This window comes from Rhipicephalus microplus, chromosome 7, assembly GCF_043290135.1.
Source record: "Rhipicephalus microplus isolate Deutch F79 chromosome 7, USDA_Rmic, whole genome shotgun sequence".
NCBI lineage: Eukaryota > Metazoa > Arthropoda > Arachnida > Ixodida > Ixodidae > Rhipicephalus > Rhipicephalus microplus.
In genome coordinates this window covers 39,303,772-39,325,531 of record NC_134706.1, presented here as the reverse complement: position 1 = coordinate 39,325,531, position 21,760 = coordinate 39,303,772, and the positions used below count along the sequence as shown (strand labels likewise).

General features: G+C 44.8%; 1 long non-coding RNA gene across 1 annotated transcript in view; it reads left to right on the top strand.

The window, feature by feature from the left end:
- The window catches only part of LOC142766911 (uncharacterized), a 38,532-nt gene that overhangs the window by 1,007 nt on the left and 15,765 nt on the right, over nucleotides 1–21,760 (top strand). The gene's annotated exons all lie outside the window — the stretch shown is intronic.

Here is a 21,760-nt window from a genome sequence, read left to right as displayed (position 1 = left end):
AGAAAACATACCGTCTATGTAGGCAGCTTTGGAAGGATGAAAGCTGAGCTTTGCGGCAGTATTTGATGCCACTGGGCATGCGTCGTGCGCCGTGCTCCTGGGTGCGCACGTTTTTATGGACGTTAGCGGGCGTACAAATAAAGCTAACGCTATCTCCCCTATACCGAAGCTGTTGCTTGTGTAGAATGGTCAAGCTGCCGGCTGCGTACGACGCCTCAAATTGTCTGGTGCGTTAACTTGAAATAAGATTCACTCGACTCTTGAAAAGAAATTTTGCTTGGGACTTTTTTTTTACTGTAGTTCGTAGCTTTGTGAGTGGCAACGCTGAAATTGAAGCGCAAGCACTCTACCACATCGTACAATTAATGCTAGTGTTGTAAATTGTGACCGGTTAGCGTCACTCGATAAAGTCCGCCTAATATTGTATAATAAACTAGCACCCCACAGTAGCGGAGTGCTGACGAACAGGACGCTCAAGATTTGGTGACGTTAGAGGGTACAGTTTTTAAATTGGAGCCCCGCTCCCGGTATGGAATGCAACGATGCGAGGGTTCTGGTAAGATTGGATCGTATATATGTCCTCAAAACCAGAACACGAAAAGTATTTCCTGCGTAAGCAGCCTCAACAACCTACAGAGAGCAGCCCAATACCAAAGCAAGAGGGACGAGAAACAATTGTCCTCGTAGGTTGCCAGTGCTGGTATTGGGTGTTATCCACGTATCTTGTGCGACGTTGGCAATACTCGCTCTTCTGGTGGAACGTAATAAGGGACCTCTGTTCAGACATACTAATGGCGATGTCGCTAGGGGCTTAAGACTTGATCGGACGACCACTCACGCATATTTTTAACACCAAATTAATATCTTTTGATGGAATTGTTCGTTCATAATTATCGGCCAGAAGTACCCACTTATGCAGGGCAATGAAGCAATTAACGCGCTTATCTCAACGCTTATCTCAACGATAAGGGGCCCCTCTCAACGTGAGAGGGGCCCCTTATCATCTCACAAAGTTCTTGCATATAGAATGACAATTCGTTGTTCACCGCTGCATCATTCTTCACTTATGTTTTGCAGAAGCCGGTAGCACATCGGCATTTTTCAACAAGAGACTCAAAGAGCACCGGCCCCTTTTGCTGCGGTTATTCGAAAAAAAAAATTACCACAGTGTTCTAGAACGTTCCTCCTCTAAATGCTGCCTGGAAGGGTTGCAGATATGGCTTTTGATTCCGTGTTATCATGATATAGATCCACGCTTCCCTTCATCCACCGAAAGTTGAGGGCAATTCAACCCCTGGAGGAGGTCTGTGTCGTTCTCCAGACGATGGTTGGCGCTACAGTTATCTGGGTCTCGTGAAGTTGGGTGTAGTGGAGGCTTGTTTGAGTCTGTATATTAAGTCTGATCCAAGCTTTCCCAAAATTTGTCGTTTTTTACTTGTTTACGTTTAAACTTACACAACCGGCACACGCATACATACTGCGAGGACTCGGTTGTTACGTTTATTTGGCCGCGAACTCAGCAGTGAAAAAGCGTAGGGGATGCTGCGAAAAAGCACACGCCCAGAAACGATGGTGATTAACAGCCAAAACAGATGGTTGTGGTGTAGTGGTGCCATTTGTAATTAGTCCGCTCAGTGCATGAGAAGTGTACCTTAGGGTGTTGTTTAGTGAACAGGTGTCGTGATGTAACGACAAACGTAGTGCGCACATATCACGTGTGCACGCGTGTCCGTTATGTACGTTTGAATACACGGCCGCAGGTCTACCCAGCCGTTGTTTACGGCTTAGGCGGATACGGGACCCACTGCTTCATGTCGCGGGCCTTGCCGGCGCCTGTCGCGTCTCGCATCAGTTGCTGAGCATGGATAGTCGGTTTCCGCCCGGTCAAACTATAATGATGATTATGATTGGCTACTGCTCATATGAGGATCAAGTTCATAATAGATGCAAGGCACCATCTGATTCATAGACTATTTTAAAAAAATATTTAAAAAATTTGATCATCTTATTCTTTTTATTTACTTAAATTAACTGAATTCATTGATTATCAAAATCAAGAATATTCATCAAAACGATAGTGTTTTTTATTCTTTTTCTTTTATTGTTAAATATTCCAACAAATGTTTTCAAAACTTTCTGTTGCTTACCATTTTGAAATTATGAAAAGAATTCGTCTATATAGCAACGCACCACTCCTTTCATGGCTGAACCCCCATGTTGGGTTGCGCCAGTATAAAAGGGGCAATCAATCAATATATCATGTCCTATTCTCAATATTCAATCAATATATCATGTCCTATACGAGCATATATAAAAGCGAGACGTGTTGCCCTATCTCTATGTGTCCTTCAATCAATTTTCGTGTTCATGCTGTCACTATGCGTGAGTGTTCTAATGAGCAATGATACCACATTTCTTCGTCAACCGCAATTTAAGCTATTTAACGCTCTAAGTCTTAACGTATCAAGGCGATGATCAGCTTGCACATTGACTGAATCTCTTGTAGTTTTTTGTTAGTATTCAGTGACTAATTTTTCCGAGCGTATGCGTGTATAATACACTGTTGTTTGCTAGAGTGCGTATATATACTACATACACTTGTATACACCTATTACTGAAACAATGTTACCTAATACACACCGGCATTTCCACAAAAAACCTAAAAAAAGAACCTCGAACTTCTTCCATCGTATGTATTGAAACCTTACTGTCTTGTCTGTTTTGGCATTACTGGAAACGTGGAAATAAAGGATTCTCTTGCAGAGTCAGGGAAGTACAAGGACATCGTGTTTTACTTTCCTCTACCTGAAACTGTTTTAGCGAGAGAAAGAAGAGGGGGAGTCCTTCTTCAAAGAGTTTCAGTGTGTTCATAAACGTTTGCGGGGGGGGGGGGGGTCGAGGGGGGGGGGCTGCTCTCATAGTCATGTTATGGGGACGCCAAATACGATGCATACTTTTACACAGTTGAATCGGTTCCGTAATAGTTTATTGGGTTTCGTTGGCCTATGCAGTTTCTAATGATAATGATGGTCGATAACCTGTTCGATAACAGTAATCAACGCCGCTATGATTCGCTTCGGTGTTAATCGCACTGACATGAACCCCAATCCGAAGATATTTAACACAACAGTCACTTCCAGCAAATCATTCATTTTAAGCTAATTTCAGGAGGCAAGAAAATACGCGTTTCGTGGTTTTTCTTAATTTTTGACACGTCAGTGGGAGGACTCCCTGAAGACTACGCGAGTAAATAAAACTCTGCAAACTAACCTCGACGCAGAATTCGGCAGTATACGTGTTACCCAACACCAGGTGCGGAAGTATTTTAGTTGAGGTGTCTATGGAGGGAATGATTAAGGTGGTGCTGTAGTTCAAGGCAACAACCGATCATTACGATATCACTTTTCAAAACATCGAATACAGAGACAGTTCCTTTTCAAGGATTTTTCATCCTTTCAAGCCCTCACCTTGTTCCCAACTTCTGGCATGCTTGCTTGAGAAGCGGTTCTTTTATTTATTCATTCATTTATTTATTTCTTTATTTCATACCCTCAACCCCGTGCTTGGGGGTCATTACAGGAAGGGTGTCACATGATACATACCATTGGCACAATAAGGAAGAGGGAAAAACCTCCCATAGCGCATGAATAACCAGCATCGGAAAATATGAAACAAACTGTCATTTATGCAAAAAAAAAATCGACGAGTAAATGCCCGTGCCGGAAATCGGCTTGCGTCAATACAGAGAAAACGGCCTAATACATCTTCACAATCGGCAGACGTTGCATGTTCTGCAACAACACATGGTAAACTAACACAACCGAAATGTGGAGTAGGAGCACTGTTTGTGTGTGTGAAGTTAAGGAACAGTTGTAATACAGCACTTGTGTCTTGCGCCTTCTTCGCGTGCGCGCGAATGCGTCGTTACCGCGCCGCTGCATCAATACGAATTTTCGAATTTATTCGCATTTCCTGAAGCCTCGCTTCGTGATAGAGTCGCGCTAGCTATCGTGTTTTTCAAACGCGGCAAAGAAGGCCCCCTTGCGTCGGCCGTCGCCAGTGGTCGGTGGTCCTTTCCCCCTCCACGTTTCTCCTCGTCGCGCTCTCCGAAGTGACCAAGAACGGCCTCCGGGATCGTGCCGTGGTGCGCTGCGGTCACCCATCTCGGAGGCTGCGTGTGGGCATCTTCGCGTCGGCCGTAAGAAAGCGCCACTATTGGGAGCGTTGACGCTCGTAGGGCGGGGAAAGTTTGAGCTCCGGAACGGACGGGCTGGCCCCAATGTTCAGCTGCGGCTCAGGTTCGGTGGTCCGTTCTAAGCGCAGTACCCTGCGCCCTGTATGAAAGGCGCAGCTCTGTAACACCAGGGATCTCTAGGCACGGCCCGCGCAGACCTCTCGCTAGCAGCCAGTCCGCACGTGACTGTGTTCGTCCCATATTTTTTTCATTAATACATACGTTCACAAGTCACAGAGAAATGATTGTTCTCAATCCGTTATTTCGTGACATACCTCATTCGTCCACCACGTGTTCAAATTGAACCGTCTGACTGTAACAAATATGGCCTTGTGAGAGAACGATAAAATAAACCAATCTCATCGACCGAAAACTACTATTTGGTTGGACAAATATACACAATCGTCGGACCTTTTCGTTTAAAATGGGTAATCACAAATTGTTTCTACAAATTAAGGCTCAGCTGCTTCTACGATGACCACTTCTCCGTAATACTTGTCATGAATGAACCATTCTAATGCGCCACGATGGACTTATGCGTCATGACTGAATATGCATGGATTGTTATTTCGTATAGAAGAAGTAATGTGCAATGAATGAGGATAAGGAAATCTGCATGGTTTATCGCACACGAGATGTGCCGAAAGAATAATCTACGAGAGGCCCTTACTAGCGGGTGTTCCTACATAGTGCAAAACGGTAGATTTTGAAATGATCTGATCAGGATGCATGAATGAAATCTTCGGCGGAATGAAGAAGGCCCGAATTCACATAGGCATATTATGAACTGCGCTTCAAGCTCTTCTGGACTGCGCTTTCCAGACTCGCGGGTAATCGCCAGAAGCAGAGAAAAAATGTCCGAAGATTGATTTGAGCGGTGTGTATTGGCAAGAAACCTGACATGTGCGTCAGTGGCATTCACGCAGTATTCTATAAAATTGAGAAAAAGGTCCATAGAGCATATCTTATCCAACTACCATTAATGTTAACGTATTGTGTGCGGATGCGCTGGGAAGGATATATGCGGGGTTTTCTAATAGAGCCAAGTGCGCCCTTACTGCAGCTGAGAAAATTGCAGTTCTTTTTTGCTACCGACAATATGGTCGGGTCTGCTCCAACAATTTTTTCCCAGTGTGTTCCTCTCTTATGATAACGCTGAAACATAAGTTGCGGCTAAAAGCTATATATGTCACTGTCATGCGTATTATAGAGCAAAATTTGTATATCGCTCTGATAGATATTGGAACAACTTGAATTTGCTGGTAAAAGAAGTCTAAAAGTATTCGAAAGTAGGATATAACAATGTTTTCTGATTGAAATCACATCATTCCTATACATCCGTCGGCGCCGTCTTTCGTCGCTCGGGCACCACTCGCTCTATGACTCAAGTGTGTTTAGGAAAAGTGTTTACAAAAACGATTACAACTTCTACTTCGTACTCAACAATAGGAAAGCCGAGCGCGTCTGCAACAAATTGTTTACGAATTTAGTGTACTTGATACTCTACTATGAAAGAGTGGAAAACCGTCTCAGGCGCAGTAACGAAAGGTGAATGCCAAAAGCCCGCTTGTGATCCTTGGCAAAAGGTGCACTATATTGTAGATTGCCAACAGCGTTTTCATGTTATTAGCACCTATTTAAAGCCTTGATAAGTGCTCCAGGATTTCCTCTTCTCAGCTAGTTTTATACCGAGCCATTTGGGATCACTTATTCTACAAGGAATAGAACTGTCTACCATCTCAAGTACACCAGCTTGGAGTAAATTCACTTTATACTGTAGCGCTCAAATCTGGAATAGAAAAAATCTAAGAAGCCAACAGAAGTACAAATGTCGGCCTCATATTTTTGATATTCAAATTTTGCCTTACAACATCATGTCCCTCAGTATGTGGTGACTCACGCTACAGAACAAAATGTGGAACGTAAGCACGATATCAAAGCAACTAGGACACAAATGAAAAATGTGCGATGTGACCACGTTAGTTATTTTGGTCACGACTATTGGCGCAGCATTAGGTTAATAAATGTGCCTCAGCCTGAATAGAGCAGATGCGCTGCACTTGTCTCATTAGTAGAAACTGTCTTTTTTAGTTCGCGTTACATACAGCAAGTGACCTATTTTGATTCAAACTGTTTGGAAATGGCAAGATAAATGAATGCACTTTACGCTTTCGTGAAAATTTGCCCAGTTTCAGTATCTGCATTTAGACGAATTCCACCGGAATTACGTCACGAAAATGCGGTGGCGCTGTCTTGGTATGCAAAAGACGCTCTGCCTACCGCGATTCCTGCTGGGTTAATTCAATGGTAACAGAATCGAAAGTTAGGCTAGTTGGATATGCATGGTATAGCTAATTCAATGGTTATACCGTAATTCAATGGTGCATGTGATGTTCTCAGTCAAGCAACGAGAAAAAAAAAACGGTATGCCGGCGAACTGCGTCGCGGTTGGATGCGAGTCGCATCTCACAAGTTAGCTTTGTTTGTTGGCGCAAATCGCAGCAATCAGCACTTATGGCGGAAATTACGCGCGGATGTCGGTATAATTTTACCCATAATGTCGAAATTGGCCTACCTGTGTTTACAAACATGGAAAGGGTCTATAGAAAGAAAACGTCCCATGTATACGTGTATGCCTGCAAATAAATCAGCTTTTTGTGGTGCTCTTTTCCGTGTCCTCTCTTGAGATGGTACTTTTCTCGCCTTAAATTTAATTTGAAAGGTACAACAACTCGCCTAACAAAAAGTTACTTATAACTAAAATTAAACATTATGTAGGACTGAGCAACCATGTCAGATTCTCTGACGAAATTTACCGGGACGTTCGCGTTTGCGACCTAAAACCCGAGACACAAATGAGTGCGTGTGTCGGGACTTCAACTATCTGCAACACTCGAAAAGTGCTTGCCACAAAACACCGTTCATTCGGAAAGTTATGTACATTATATGCTTCCCGTAGCAGAGTACGAAGTACTCTAAATCGTAAACCACTTTTTCTAAACACATTATATGCTCTCACATAGTAGAGCACTGAATACTCTAAATCGTGAAGTATTTTTTCTAAACACACATAAGACAGCGGATGGTTGAGCGCTTCGTCCTGCACATTGAGACCCACGGGACGGCTTCAAGCTCTGCCATAGTAGAGTACCATGTACTCTAAATCGTTAACCAGTTTTCCTAAACACACATCTCTTGGGTTTTCAGGGCCCCGTGACGACTTTGATGTTTCCCACAGCAGAGTACCTAGTCCTTTAAATGCTCTTCGATAGTAGAGTACGAATTACTCTAAATCATTCACCAGTTTTTCCTAAACACATCTCTGTGGAAGAGACTGCACTAACTTTGGGCGGCGTTGGCATTCATTCTTATAGGTTGAATTCGAGCGTAGCAAGGAACGACTACGGCTTGTAAGCAAGATACCACTTTCATGGATGCATGTGTTACCCAGCGTACTCACCTGTCGTTGGAAGAATGATGATCGCTGACAAGGTCGTGATGACTGCCAACAAGGTGAAGGACGTTCCCCAGATCACAGCCCTGCTGAGCAGTGGTCCCCTATAGGGAGAACAGTGAGAACGTGGTAGTTAGACGGCGCATTCGGCACACCTAGAAGCAATGTAGCTTCAACACGTTACGAAGGGGGCGTGATGGCAGTTACGCTAGCTAAATTCCCTAGCGTTCTTGTCATGCCCGGGATTTGGGAAGGATGGATGTATGGATGGATTGATATGGCTATACCCTTTAGATAGGGCGGTGGCTAACGCCACCAAGCGGTAGTACCTAGTGAACCAAAACTAGATTTATCTTTTTTTTCTTTTAAATAGTGAGGTTGAGGATTGGTACTTTGCAGTGAAGGGTTTAATTTTCACACGTGCCTCGACTTTAGCCGCCGATCAGATAACCTCCTTCTAGTTAATTCTACCCGCTTAATGACTATTTTGCCCTCCCTGTCCCTAAACTCCAGTGCTTGGACAAACTCTGCGCTATCATCCTGAACAATAGGGTGAAGCCCTTTACAGAACATCATCAAGTGTTCGGCTGTTTTCTCCTCCTCTCCACACACACTGCCTACCATGTCTACTCCTTCGTATTTGGCCCGATATGTCTTGGTTCGCAATACTCCCGTCCTGGCGTCAAACAGTGGAGAACTACCCCGAGCATTACCATAGATCCTTTCCTTGGCATTTTCCTGCTTAGAAGTTTGATAGATCTCTAGTGCGGAATTATTAATCATGCCAATTCTCCACATATCGGTCTCAGCTTTCTTCACCTTCTTCTTAACCGATGATTCCTTCTTGGTTTGGCTCCCTGCTGTTTTCTAAGTATTTACCAGTCAATGTTCTGGTTCGCTTCCTGCATTTTGTATCTACATTCTTCATGTACAAGTAGCTGAATACCTTCCAAGCCCAACGCTCCTCCCCCATTTGTCTCAATCGCTTCTCAAATTTTATCTTGCTGCTAGCTTCCCTGCGCTCAAATGATGTCCATCCCATATCACCTTGTACTCCCTGATTTGGTGTATTCCCGTAAGCTCCGGCAAGTCTACCTATTCCATGGTGGTTTTATTTCTAATCTTACTTGAACTTCTGATCTCATGCACAAGACCGCATGGCCGAACATTAGACCAGGAACCATGACCCCTTTCCATATTCCTCTCACAACATGATACCTATTGTAGTTCTACAATGCCCTATTTATCATCACTGCTGCATTCCTGTTACCTTTAGTCGTCACGTACTTTTCGTGTTCCCTTAGGTAGTACTCGGTCCCATTGCTTATCTATACGCCCAGATATTTGTATTTATCTGTCATCTCTAGCGTGACCTCCTGTATTTGCACTTAGCTTAACTTAGCGTAGGCAGCAGCGGCTCCTACCGTAACTGGATGGGAAAGGGGCGAAAACAAATATATCTGGCGAAAAAAAAGCTTGTTATCAAAAACAGATACCGGTTCTATTCAACAGAGACATATTAGAAAATTGTGACAAAGTCACAATGCCGCACTACAAACAAAACGACTTCCCAGAGTGTTTAATATTTAATAATAAGGGCCCATGTATTTCCAATAGGTGGTGTTCAATTGCCCTGGAAAGCCGCACACTTCGTAGAGTAATATTGAAATCTCACCAAAATGTTGTAGCATTTCTCTGCTGTATAGCCATTGGAGTAGATTTTGACAACTAGCTTATTTTAAAATATATGATTTTTTTCATCTATTTCCTTTCGGTATGGCACAATGCCATTGCCGCTGCTGAGAGAGGGCGCAACGTACAGATATTTCCATAGCCTGAGAATGATTCTACCCTCAAAAAAAAATCGTGACCTTTTTCAACGGGAAGGGCATCAGAGTACCACTCTTGTCTCTCTTCCAAGAACCTGCAGGCGAGTGCTTACTTCGGGTTTTCCTAAGTGAGTCGAGTCACTCAACAACAAAGGCCGCCAAGAACACAATTCTTGAAACAGCAAAGAAATCTGGCGTCCACGGCGAGCTTCCATAGAGCTGAACGCTTTAGTGCCGACGATGGTTAAAGCGCGAGAACAGAACGACGACAAACAGATAAGAAGGACACTTTTCATCGTTCTGTTCTCGAGCTATAACTTTCGTCATATCATCACAACCAGCCCAAATTGTTTCACTTCTAAGTTGCATTTGCGCCCTCTCGACAGCGAAGCAAAAGAAAAAACTGCCGAAATAACGATTGTTTCGGCTAATAATACACAACATTTTTTTCCTAGGCTCATGAGGTAATTGAGAACTCAGTAGTTTGATAATTGCAGCACCACTCATTTGAAAAGTGGTCTTAATATTTCTGCCAACAAGCATCAGTGCCATCATTGCTCTTTACATAGAGTCGGACCACGATGATAACAATGAGATCAGTGAGGGCGAGGATGATAGCGTCACGTTCGACAAGACGCCGTTCAGCAGCACGAATTGTGTGCTGACGCCGACCAGAGCATGCACGAAGAGTTCAGCGACGATGCTACGATCGAAAGCGCAAGGAAACAATATGAGATCGCGGACGAGAGTGAGGAAAACAACAAAACATAATGGCGAATTCCATTGAGAGAACAGTATTGGGGGCGTCGTGCAGTGAGGGGGGGGGGCACACTTTATCTGCCACTGGAATGCGACACGCTTCCGGGGAGCAGGTGAGAAGGGGACGAGGGGGCAGTAATACACCACGTGACAAAACATTCGAAGTCCCGATGTTGTCTAACGGGGAGCAGCAAAATATGCGTGAAGTTTGTATGTCACATGTTCGCCATTATCCCAATTCGTACGTTTGTGCAGCGACGCATTCACCGAACCTTGCTGCGTATGCGCTTCGTAGCCGTTATCGTCGCTACCGTCGAACTACACACGGTTGCTACATTTGCCGCCGAGTTCGTCGGTAGAAAACGAAATACGAAGAATAACACGTTCAATAGTCACGTGACTCACCGTACTGCTCGTACTCCGCTTTTAAGGTGATAACACTACAAGCTGCTCCTGCCTGCACTCGGAACGGCAAAAGCACTCTCGCTCTACTACTGGATGCCAGTGCTCCTACACGTGTTAGACCACTGAAATACATTGGCTTTGAAGAGAGCACTTTTAGCGCGCTTTTGAGTACTCGTGTTCTCTCAGCGGAATTCGCCGTAAGAGAAGGCAGATAAGTGCGCGCGAAGTTCTTGGTGCTTTTGAAATACTTCGCTCTTTCCTCCACTTCGTTAGGATGACCTATCTTTGTCCAATGCTTTTAACAAATGTAGGTCCTCATATCGAAACGTAGGCCAGCCTGTCTGAGTCACTTCCACTGTTCACCCTGATTATCCCACTTCGCTCTTTCCTTGGCGCTCACGAGGAAGACGGAGCTATCCAAAGCTTATGAAACAGTGAGGCTGATAAAACATACCATAACGAGGACTAACTTGTTTTAAACCTTAAAATAACGGAGCTGTCTCATATTGAGGTGAAGCTGCACGGCGAGTGAAAAAGCTCAGTGGGTACGCGCTACAGAAAGAAGTGTGTGGCAAGCAGCTTCTATCATGCCGTTACCATGCATGGTATAAGAACACAATGGATGGGAAAGGGAAGTGAAGCTGAGGAGAAGAGATGAGAAGGTGAGGAGGAAGAAATGGAGTGTAGAGGGTAAACTATAGCACAGCCATGCACAGCAGAGTACTGCAAGTGGTCGGAAAAAAAAGTGTGCGTGGAGAGGAGTGATGTGAAGGTTGTGGGATGAATGAGAGGGAGCGATATAGAAATAGATAAAGACACATAAATTAAAGAAGGTTGATGATGTCAATAGTTATAAAGAAAGAAAGAAGATGCTGAAAGATGACCGTTTGCGTTCGCTAGATGGTAGCCCTTGCCCGACGGCTCCGCTCCTTACTCAAATTTCAGAAACGTAAAACTTGCTTTCATTCTTTCTACACAACTACACTACTTACTGTTCATACACAAACATTTCTTTCGCTGTCACATCACTACTCCTCAGCTTTTCTTCAACAAATCATTATTGACCGTCTTTAACAGACAGGTTTGTGTAGTAACACCCTACAAGAGTATCAGAAAGTATTACTGACGTCTAGACGCGCCGAGACGACGCATCTGCCACTGGAGATTAAACTGCATTCATATTGTCAGGCTCGCGTACGATGCGCGTGTGCGCCCGACGAAGAGGACGAAGATCTCTCGCTCTCCGAGCCGAACTGGTCGGCTATGCGACGACAGTTGTGATTCTACCTTGTAAATAGCCTACAGTCCAGGTGACTCTTCGTTCACACAGCAATATCTTACAGGTACCTGTGTGCATCTGTATTTCTGCGTCGAGATACGTTCGGTAAAAAAATGTATTTATATCTGAGTAGTGAATTAGTTTTTCGATGCATATATTATATCGTGGGGCTACGCATGACTTGTGTACTTGGCTACTTTTTGTCCGAAATCAGCTGCGATGTTTCCGGGGGTAAAATAATTGCTTTTTTTTGTAATAAGCCGAGAAAAAGTACGCTGCTGGTCGGTTACGAAGGGAGAGTGTTGAAAAGTTCTCCGAAAGGAAGAAAATTACCCATACGGTAAAGTGCTCGACTCCGCTGACGGCTGGACCTTGAAGGTAGTGTTGTCGGTCTGCCTAGGAAGATCCCTGTCTTTCTAGACCAATGCAGCATCCCCAACTTCTTTCAGACGGCTAGCCTGTTCTTCACAAGAACACTGTGAAGTAGACAGCCTATTTCTGAAGCGGTTGTTTCAGTTCAATCAAACCCATTTTGCATGGTATTCCATAAAAGGACCGTTTTGAATAATAATTTTTATCGCAGGTCCTAGATACCAACTTTAGAATCTGACAGAGCCAGAAGAATATTCATACTTATGGGGATTTATCATCGCTACGTGCTACTTGAAGCAATAGAAGTGCTGACAACCTTTGCACAGCACGAAAAACAGAAGTGAAATTGTTTCCACAAAACGCTTGCTAGCTCGGTATACGCAGAACACTAATCGCAAAGTTTTTTCTTATAACCTTTTCTCACTACACAGGCAAGGAAAATATTTTGACTTAGCTTTTTTCATGTCAAGGTATTGGTTTCTCCTATGAAGTTTGTAGTAGGCAAGCAGCTGAAAATTGGTGTGAGCAATATTTCGAACCGTATCCATTTCTCCGAAAAAGTGTGCAATATAATGCCTATCATGTATCGCTGCATGATGCAAAATAGAAAGCGGAGAAAACTCTCTGATATCATGCAGCACAGCTCCATTGAGCCGAATTTAGGTTGCGGTGGTAGCATTTGAGATGCTTCACAAACTCCGAGTTGCTAGCAATAGTACCTTGAAACTTGTTTCTACAGTATTGGCGTGGGTGTATAAAAAACAATATGTGAGTTCTGACCAGTCTAAAACCATATTTAATCTTTCCGATTCCGCGGCAAGTGAACCTCTCGCACTGTACTCAGTGGTTAGTCATTCGGCCAGAAAAGTATAGCGAGACGGCACTGTGCGAACTAGCAAACGTATAGGCTGACATTTTGAACGCAGACGTCGGCTTTCAGATGCGATTGCTTTGCTTTATTTTACGAATCATGGCCGGAAGACCACAATCAGGTGGGCTTTGCTTTTTCAACCAAGGCAGCCTTATCGGTCAGCTATTCGCATTGTGTTCCATATTAGGCAGAAACCTCTGACTACATTATTACAGTCACAATAATTCTGAAAATTATCGCGTATGTTCTTCATTTATTTTATAATAGACACTGAGAAAATATATTTTTAAACAGTTTCTTATAACTCATGCAACATAGTGTTAAATCAACCATCTTCCCAGCAAAACACACACTTTATGTATGATAAGTTGCGTTTTCTTGATGCACTGATGTGACAAGACTTGGAATTTTCGACGAAATGCTAAATTATTTGCTCTGTTATCCTGCACTCAATAAATATAGCTGTAGAGCATAAAAATCTCGGCCGAAAGGAAGTATTCTAGTATCCGTATTTCTATATCTGCATTTCGGGATACGTTTCCGAGTATCTCAGGCAAGTCCTGCTAAAAGAGAAATCAGCAAAGACGCACCAAGTATCCGTGCACTGGTAAACTCTAGCTGAACTAGTGATTGATATGGGGGGTTTAATGTCCCAAAACCACTATATGATTATGAGAGACGCCGTAGTGGAGGGTTCCGGAAATTTAGACCACCTGGGGTTCTTTAACGTGCACCCAAATCTAAGCACACGGGCCTACAACATTTCCGCCTCCATCGGAAATGCAGCCGCCGAAGCTGGGATTCGAACCCGCGCCCTGCGGGTCAGCAGCCGAGTACCTTAGCCACTAGACCACGCGGCGGGGCCTAGCTGAACTATTGTAGCATACTTACGTGTACCGTTTGCCTTTTCCTGCAACGGAACAACAAATTCCAGATGAATGAACATAGAGTGTCAGTAACATAATACACACAATTAAAATTTACAGGTTCGCTTTAACATGGGAATGCCACTATCTTTCACAGCGGACAAGCTCGTCGATGTCACTGTGATTGCCCCCGAGGTCAGCATGAAATGGATATGGTATGTGAAGCGTATACAGGGATGGTCTTTAGTTGACCAGTATTAATCATGATTGTGACAGATCAATACAAAATACCTAAAAGCACAAGCAATCAGTACTAGTTGGTGACTTGAACGTACACTATATGGACCACGGTATGGAGTTTGTTGTCGACGCTCAGTGTCCGCTGTGATGGTGGTTAGAAAACTGTTGCTATAGTCGAAACAAGTGTATGTGAATAGAAAAGGTTTACAATGGAGGAAAAAACAATTATAAACATCAGGAAACAATATAAAACACCTAAAACAGAAACCATTTATACTAGTCGGTGACTTCAACGTGAACTTTATGGACCTTAGGATCGAACTTTGTCATCGACTCTTTCAGTCACTTTAAGTTACTAAATTTGCAATATAGGGGGACAATGCTCGGCTGACGTATGTCAGACAGAAAAAAAAAGGTTTTACAATACACTAATACCAGTCTCAATAGGAACGGAACAGATAAAGAAAACTTACAAGCAGAAATCCTCCATACTAGCTGGCTACCTCAACGTCGACATTAGGGACGTGAGGACCGAACTCCACTAAGTCGGCATCGTTAACTTCGTAGAACTGCGCACTTTATCTTTTTTTGTAGTTTGTGCGCATTTTACTGAACTCACATAGGTGCCGAAAATGATGTCACGGAAGTGTTGTTGGATGACGACATGATACACTTTTGTTTCAATATATTAGGCTCTAGTGCAGTTTACCTTACACCGTAAGGCGCTTATGGTGTTTTGAGTTTTTTTTGTGTCCGTGTTCGAACGGTCTGCCCTTTTGAATCAACACTATGATCTCACTTAGAAGGTGGGGCCAGTTCACGGGCCCTCTTGATGGAATAGTCAATAAGAAATACTGCTGGGGTTCATAGGCACGCGATCGAGTGATTGAATGGGAAATCAGCGTATATGCCTACATTCCAAGAGAAAAACAAGAGTATGTGTGAATCTCATAAGAGAGTTATGATTTGCCGCATATACGACTCTTTTTTAATGAGGCAAAGTGACTCTATTAGTGGATGAGTGTCAGCACGCTCTGGAGAGTAGTTTGACCCTCTTAGATAGAATGAAGGAACTCTTATCTGAGAATCAAAGTACTACCACTCTTGAGGGGGTCAGAATATTCTGCCTGGTAACACTCTCAAGAGGGCCTTTCTTCTTCTGCTTTTGCCTCCCAAAAGGGGCCAAGTGGATACCTAAACAGAGTGGGAGGGCACCGCGTCTCAGTTTTGAATCTTTCTTAGTTTTACCTTCAGCCTTGTTGGATCGACGTGCTTCCAGTAGAATCTCTTCAAACGGAATGAAAGAAACCCCAGCAGGAGGAGGAGGTGGTGGAGGGGGCGGCTGCCAGTAGTCTGGATGGTGGGCAGGGTAGTGGTAGTGTAGCAGCCACATCGGTGGCGTCGCGGGGTGGTCGTGGTAGCCAGTCTCGTCTGGAGTGCCACCGGTGAAAGGAAACAAGGCGTCGGAAAGTTGCGACGCTATCGATGGCCAACAACACAGCACATTTCCGCCTATCAATTGTAAAATTTGGTACACTTATTGCTACGGTTTGAATGTCCAAACGTTTGTTTTGCAGTCAATTTTTTTTCAAATAAACATTGCTATGTCTTACATGAACTTCTTCCACCTGTGCGAAAATAACACTGGAGTTGCTCTGTTGGAGAACCCTGACAAAAACGGCTATAAATTGTGCACGTGTGCAGGCAAGAATACAAGCCCAAGAACGCTTACCTGGCAAGGGTGACTTAGGATCGTGAGGACCTGGACAAGAAAAAAATATATACGTTGCTTATATTTTTATTCATAACTGTGGAGTATGCGAGGCATGCAAAGGTCACGCTATTCAACCACAGCTAACAGTAAGTCATATATTGTAACGATGTTGAAGGACTCGGGGTATAATAAACGTATTTATTAAAGAGCGAACCTGTGCCCACAACTCAAAGGGTCTATGGTCGTAGCACGTTACAGCAGAACGGCAAGATGTCTTCTTCTTCTACTTCTTCAAGAAGAGTCCCAAGCGCGTGGCACACATCAGCAGGGGCCAGCTGGGTTCTCGTGCTATCATCATCGTCTCTGCGCAACACTAGACGGCGCCCATGTATGCCTCTGTGCGCGTGGTGATGGGCGCGTTGTTTGAATGCAGGCACTATGTCGTGGCAATATGGTCAACATTAGGCAATTGCAGAATTGTATACCCAGAGCTGGCATGATTCAAATGCGTCTTATTTTGCCATAAAGGGGCTTCGGAATGAAGTTTTTTTCCCCTAATATGCTAGTTTGTCATTCATCGTAATAATAGTTCCATATGATAGTTTTTACTTCATTTAATGCACTGTATTAAGTTGATCCTAGTCCAGAAATTTGTTTTCTCAGGGGATACGACAAACTGCATCTTGCACGCCAACATCTACAACAGAATGGTGTAGCAATAATAGATGAAGTTAAGTTATGTTCTCAGGTTGCCGTTGTGGTGATTCTGGTGCTACCCCTGTTGTATGATATCGTTCACGATGTGTTACGTTCACGCTGTGAATTAATGAAATCATAACTGTTCGAAATATCTTACGGAGTAAGCAACCAAGTTCCTCAGCTATCCGACCTGGTGTATCTCAACAAAAAACTCTGGCGTACCAGGAAACGCGACCGCTCCAGCGATCAATATTATATTCGTGCTCTCTACGACTTCAATAAAATAATGCACCCACCTTCCTGAAGGGAAACATGGGGAAATGCGAATGCATTGCGTAGCGTCCATAACAGCGTTTCGCACGGGAAAACCCAGTGTTAGAAAAATAATGTTTTTTTTTCTTACACCATGCAGCCAATAGCGCCGTTCGCCACACGTGGCGTTTTTTCTGTCGCGAGGAACGCGGTACAGGTTTCCAGCTTTAGTAGCTAGCGTGCGCGGTTAAAAAGCGTGCACACATGCATCTGTTGCCGACAGCTGCCGACGCTGAAGCGTGACATGATGGGGGCTCCAGTTGCTAGGGGCGTGCGCGCCCGCAGCTGTTGCTATGGGAGAGGGCGGTCGATGGATCCCGACGGATGCCTGACGTATAGCCCGACTAAGAAAAGCATTCGCATTTAAAATTCAACGCTGAAGATGTATACCTGCCAAGATAGGCCTCACGTGACAACGCCCCCAAGTTGAACTTGCACAATTCCTGCTAGAGCCATGAACCCCCCCTCAGCCCTTTGAACCTTTTCGTTAAGAATATTTGTAGATGTGCTTAATCTCCACTTGAGCAGTAATTGTCAGCCGTCCTTGCAAGCTTTCATTCAAATGTAGCCCATATGATGATGCACTCGGCGTAATTGCAACAAATTAAAATTACAAACGATGTAAGGCTAGCAGATAGCTCCTTTAGGATCCGGCCACGCACAGCTCCTCAAAAAGCGGGCTTCCGAACACATGTGACGAACCGGTTACGGTTCTCTGTATCGCCTGAAGGCAGATTAAGTAGCGGGAACGCAGCATGCACAAGGGTATCGCCCATCTAAAGATCTCTATCGATCTTTATCACCTCTTTTGATGAAAGGTCACAACTACAAATGAAGCCCCCTCACCCCCACCATCCCCACCAATTCATGCTCGGCAGCCCCACGGAGTCGGAATCCGTTAACATCTCTGCTTTATCCGCACTCTCGTTTGCAGCCTTCACAAGCACATATGTGACGCTACGATGAACGGGTAACGTGGCCTGGCTCATACCCCATGTTTATTCTAATCTGCACTTCTTCCTTCTCTGCCTCTACCAACCATCACTTCATACCTCACATGATTCCCCCTCCCCCCGAAAGATGGCACCGTTTATAACCTACAAAAAATTGAAGAAGCCAATAAACAGACAATGTCCGAATTCGCAGTATCACGTCCCGACGGAGTTCCACAGTCTCTTTAAATCTTCAAGCCCGAGAAAGCAGTCCGGTGAACTCTATAACAACTCTGGTGGGCGAGGCTAACTGTTGCGTTCCGGACAGAGCGGAATACACGTGGATACTGACAGTACTGCTAGAACTCTTGTTCGGGCTGACGAAGGTTGGAACGCCTTGTTGCATCGGCAGCTCGGATGTCGTCGGGGTTGTATTTTTCGCCGTGAATGGTGCAATCCTGATGCTTCTTGCTTGCGTGCTGCTCGACAGACTGTGATGGAGTGCCTGAGTGCTTGTGGTTTGCAAGCAGCGCTTCCGCGTCTTTCTCGGCGCTTTCTGTGGTGTTGCAGTCGGTGGAATAGCAGGCGCTGGGAGCGTTTCTGGCGACTTTTCTTTGTCCGAAAGTGTCTGATGTCTTGTTTGTTTGGAGATCCTATTTTTCAATGTTCTTCAACTGGTGAACGCGCTTCCATTGAATTTGGCGTTCGCCGATGCCCTCGTTGTAGTCTCTCTCGTTGTTTTCTGAGTTTGTGAACTTCGTTTTGCTTGCTTTGCTGGTGCTGCTCAGGAGATGGCTGTAGTGGCGCCCCTTCTGGAATCGGGCATTCATTTCCTTCGAAGTTTGACGCGTCCTGTAGACAGCTGATGCATGGTGAGCTGGTGTCTTGCTTATCGGGCATAGTTGGTAATGTGCCATCATTATGCTCTTCAAAGACTTCGGTAAGGTGTTCCAGTATAGACGCTTCGGACAGACAGCTGCGTGCGAGGTTTGGTGTATGTATTCTGCATTTTTTCGGTTCTTGGAGCTGTAAGCGCTGTATGGGGATACCAAAGGGGACGTAGCATTACTAAGTTTTAACTGCAGATTTTGGCAAGTCTGTGGTGCCGCAGAAACGACACAAAGCTCTTCAGGGGCTTCTTCGCAGTTCACTGGGAGTGGTTCTTGCGTCTGGTAGCTTGCGACGTTCGATGCGTCTGAGCCTTCTGTTTTGCTTCGACTGTCCTGTGTGTGTGCACCGCACGGTGATGAATGAACATGTCCGGAAAGAGCATGGCTTGACAGGGTATTTTCGTGAAGCGTTAGGTCGTCTACCAAGGTCGCGGCGTCCTTATGAGGCGAATGGTGAGCGATAGGAGCGCTTGAAAAACCGTGTGACGAAAACCCGGATGGTGGACCACGTATGCGAGACGAAGAGTGAAGGGCATCAGGTGGTTGAGCAACGTCTCGGGTCATACGCTGAAGCGATGACTTCGGAAATGCTGACTTTCACGCAGAAGGGAGGCGCGCTTGACGGTTAGGTTTTTCCCAATATACGCATCGCCTTCTGTAAGTAAAGTCATGTGCCACTTCGTTTTGAGGCAGTTGTCGATGCGCGCTGGGCTTTCAAATGGTTGAGGACTGCTTAAGGAATTGACGATAGTGTGCGGTTGTCTCTAGATGGTTGGCATTGAGCAGGTCTTAGTCATAGTCGTTAAAACGGGTAATCATCTTCTCCGATTTTTCGCCATGACTCGTCGTTCTCGAATATGTGGGTGAGGTAACATTTAAATGCCTCACCGGTGACGTAGTCGCTGAAGTTCGTTAGCATCTCCCGTTTCGACCAAGATGCAGCGGTAGCGTGGAGCTCGAACACGTCGAACCAGTCTTGTACGGGTCCATCGTCCGCTGATACGGTGTACTTAGGGATGTCAAGGTCGTCTGATGCTGCTGTCATGATGCTCGGTGGTCTTGGTGGCCCGCGTTCGGTCACTGCGTCTCGCTGAGGTCTTCGATGATGATGGCGGGGCGATGAATTGGTTGCGAGGTCTTCATCCTGTCGACTGGTCTGATGCCACGATGAACGGGTGACGTGGCCTGGTTCATACGAACGCCGACTAAACTTCAAGGCCGAAAGGCTGCCGCGGTGACGTCAGAGGGTGGGGGCCCAGTTACGCCGCGAACGCGACAGAAAGCCTGTGCTTCGTTCACGTTTTAGGAGAACCTACGCTCCCGCTCTCGCAGCTGCTGCGGCTTGATTGGGCCGAATAAAAGTTGTGGAAAAAAAGTCTTACTGAGCATGCTCAGTTGGGCGACTGGGCCCCTAAGCTCTGACGTCACTGCGGCAGCCTTTCGGCCTTGAACTTTAGTCGGCGTTGCTCATACGCCATGTTTATTCTAATCTGCACTTCTTCCTTCTCTGCCTCTACCAACCATCGCTTCATACCTCACACATATATGAAAAGACAGGGGACGGGGAAGGGTGTTCGGTAACGAGTTGGTCGTACCACGCAACACCTTCGCGTGTTTGTATAGTTTCTACTCCAATCAAATGACTAAACTTGAAGAAGAATGGCGATTTGGGCTAGTTGGTTTGAATTCATAGTAATAAGGGCTGCAGCGCGAGCACGAATGTGCTAGAAGAAACAAAGTCGAGGTACGGAAGGCAAAAGAGGACAACACGAGCGCTGACTACCAACTGAATTTTATTCGCAGCACACATGATAATATATACAACAGGAAACCTTTTGAACAGCACATGTGAGCAACGTGACATATTCTGGGGCATGTTCTGATAAAAAGAAGGTACTAAAACTAGCTAACCTTTATCTAAAAGTGTGAACTCTTTTTCATGCAAGGCCACTGAAGGTTGGCTTACGCATCCGTCACCATTTTTTCTAATAAAAAACGCTTCAGCTATTTCCCGAGTTAACTTGTCCATGTGGCGTGCCAGCACACTCACGCCCGGAAAACGAGGCTGGCACCCGCAGCTTTTGCAGTGCAAAACAAGGTTTGAACTGATACCTTTGCTTATGTCATTCATATGTTCTCCTAACCTTTTATTAATGCACCGCCCAGTTTGGCCTATATAACAACGACCGCACGTTAAAGGAAGCATGTAAACAACACCAACAACGCATTCTACAAATTTATTTATGTGTTTTACGGCGCATGTCCAACTTTTTTTAGTGATTCCACTAAGTCGCTCATCCGTCATTCTGCAGATCTGGCTTACTTTGCACGGAGCTGATATAACTACATCCACACCATATCTCGAGCCTACCTTCTTCAAACCATGAGATATATTGTGGAAGTATGGGATGACTGCAACTCTTTTTCGCTCTTTATTTCCTCCTGCATTTTCTTGTTTTTGTTTGATTTTTTGCAACAAGGCTTCGCACACTGAAGAAATTACAGATTTTGGAAATCCTGCTGACACAAGTCTGGTAATTTGCATTGTTACACTATCAGTCATCTTGTGTGGGCATGACTTGAATAAGCCAGCACTTACAGCCGACGAAGCAATAGCTCTCTTGACCAGTTTTGTGTGGCAGGAGGCATAGTTTAACAAGGGTTTAACACTTCGCGGTTGGTATTCCCAGCATACGTGATTTGGAAACAATGTAATATTAATATCTAAGTACCTCAGTGATCCCTGTTGGGGAACTTCGCAAGTGAAGTCTAGCCCACCTCCATGTGTTTTAAAAGCACTCAATACAAGTTCAGCCGGGTTTTTCTTGTTAGTTACGGAAGGCAGCAGAAAAATTAAATAGTCGTCCACATATCTGAAAGCGGTTTGCACCAAATCCACAAGTT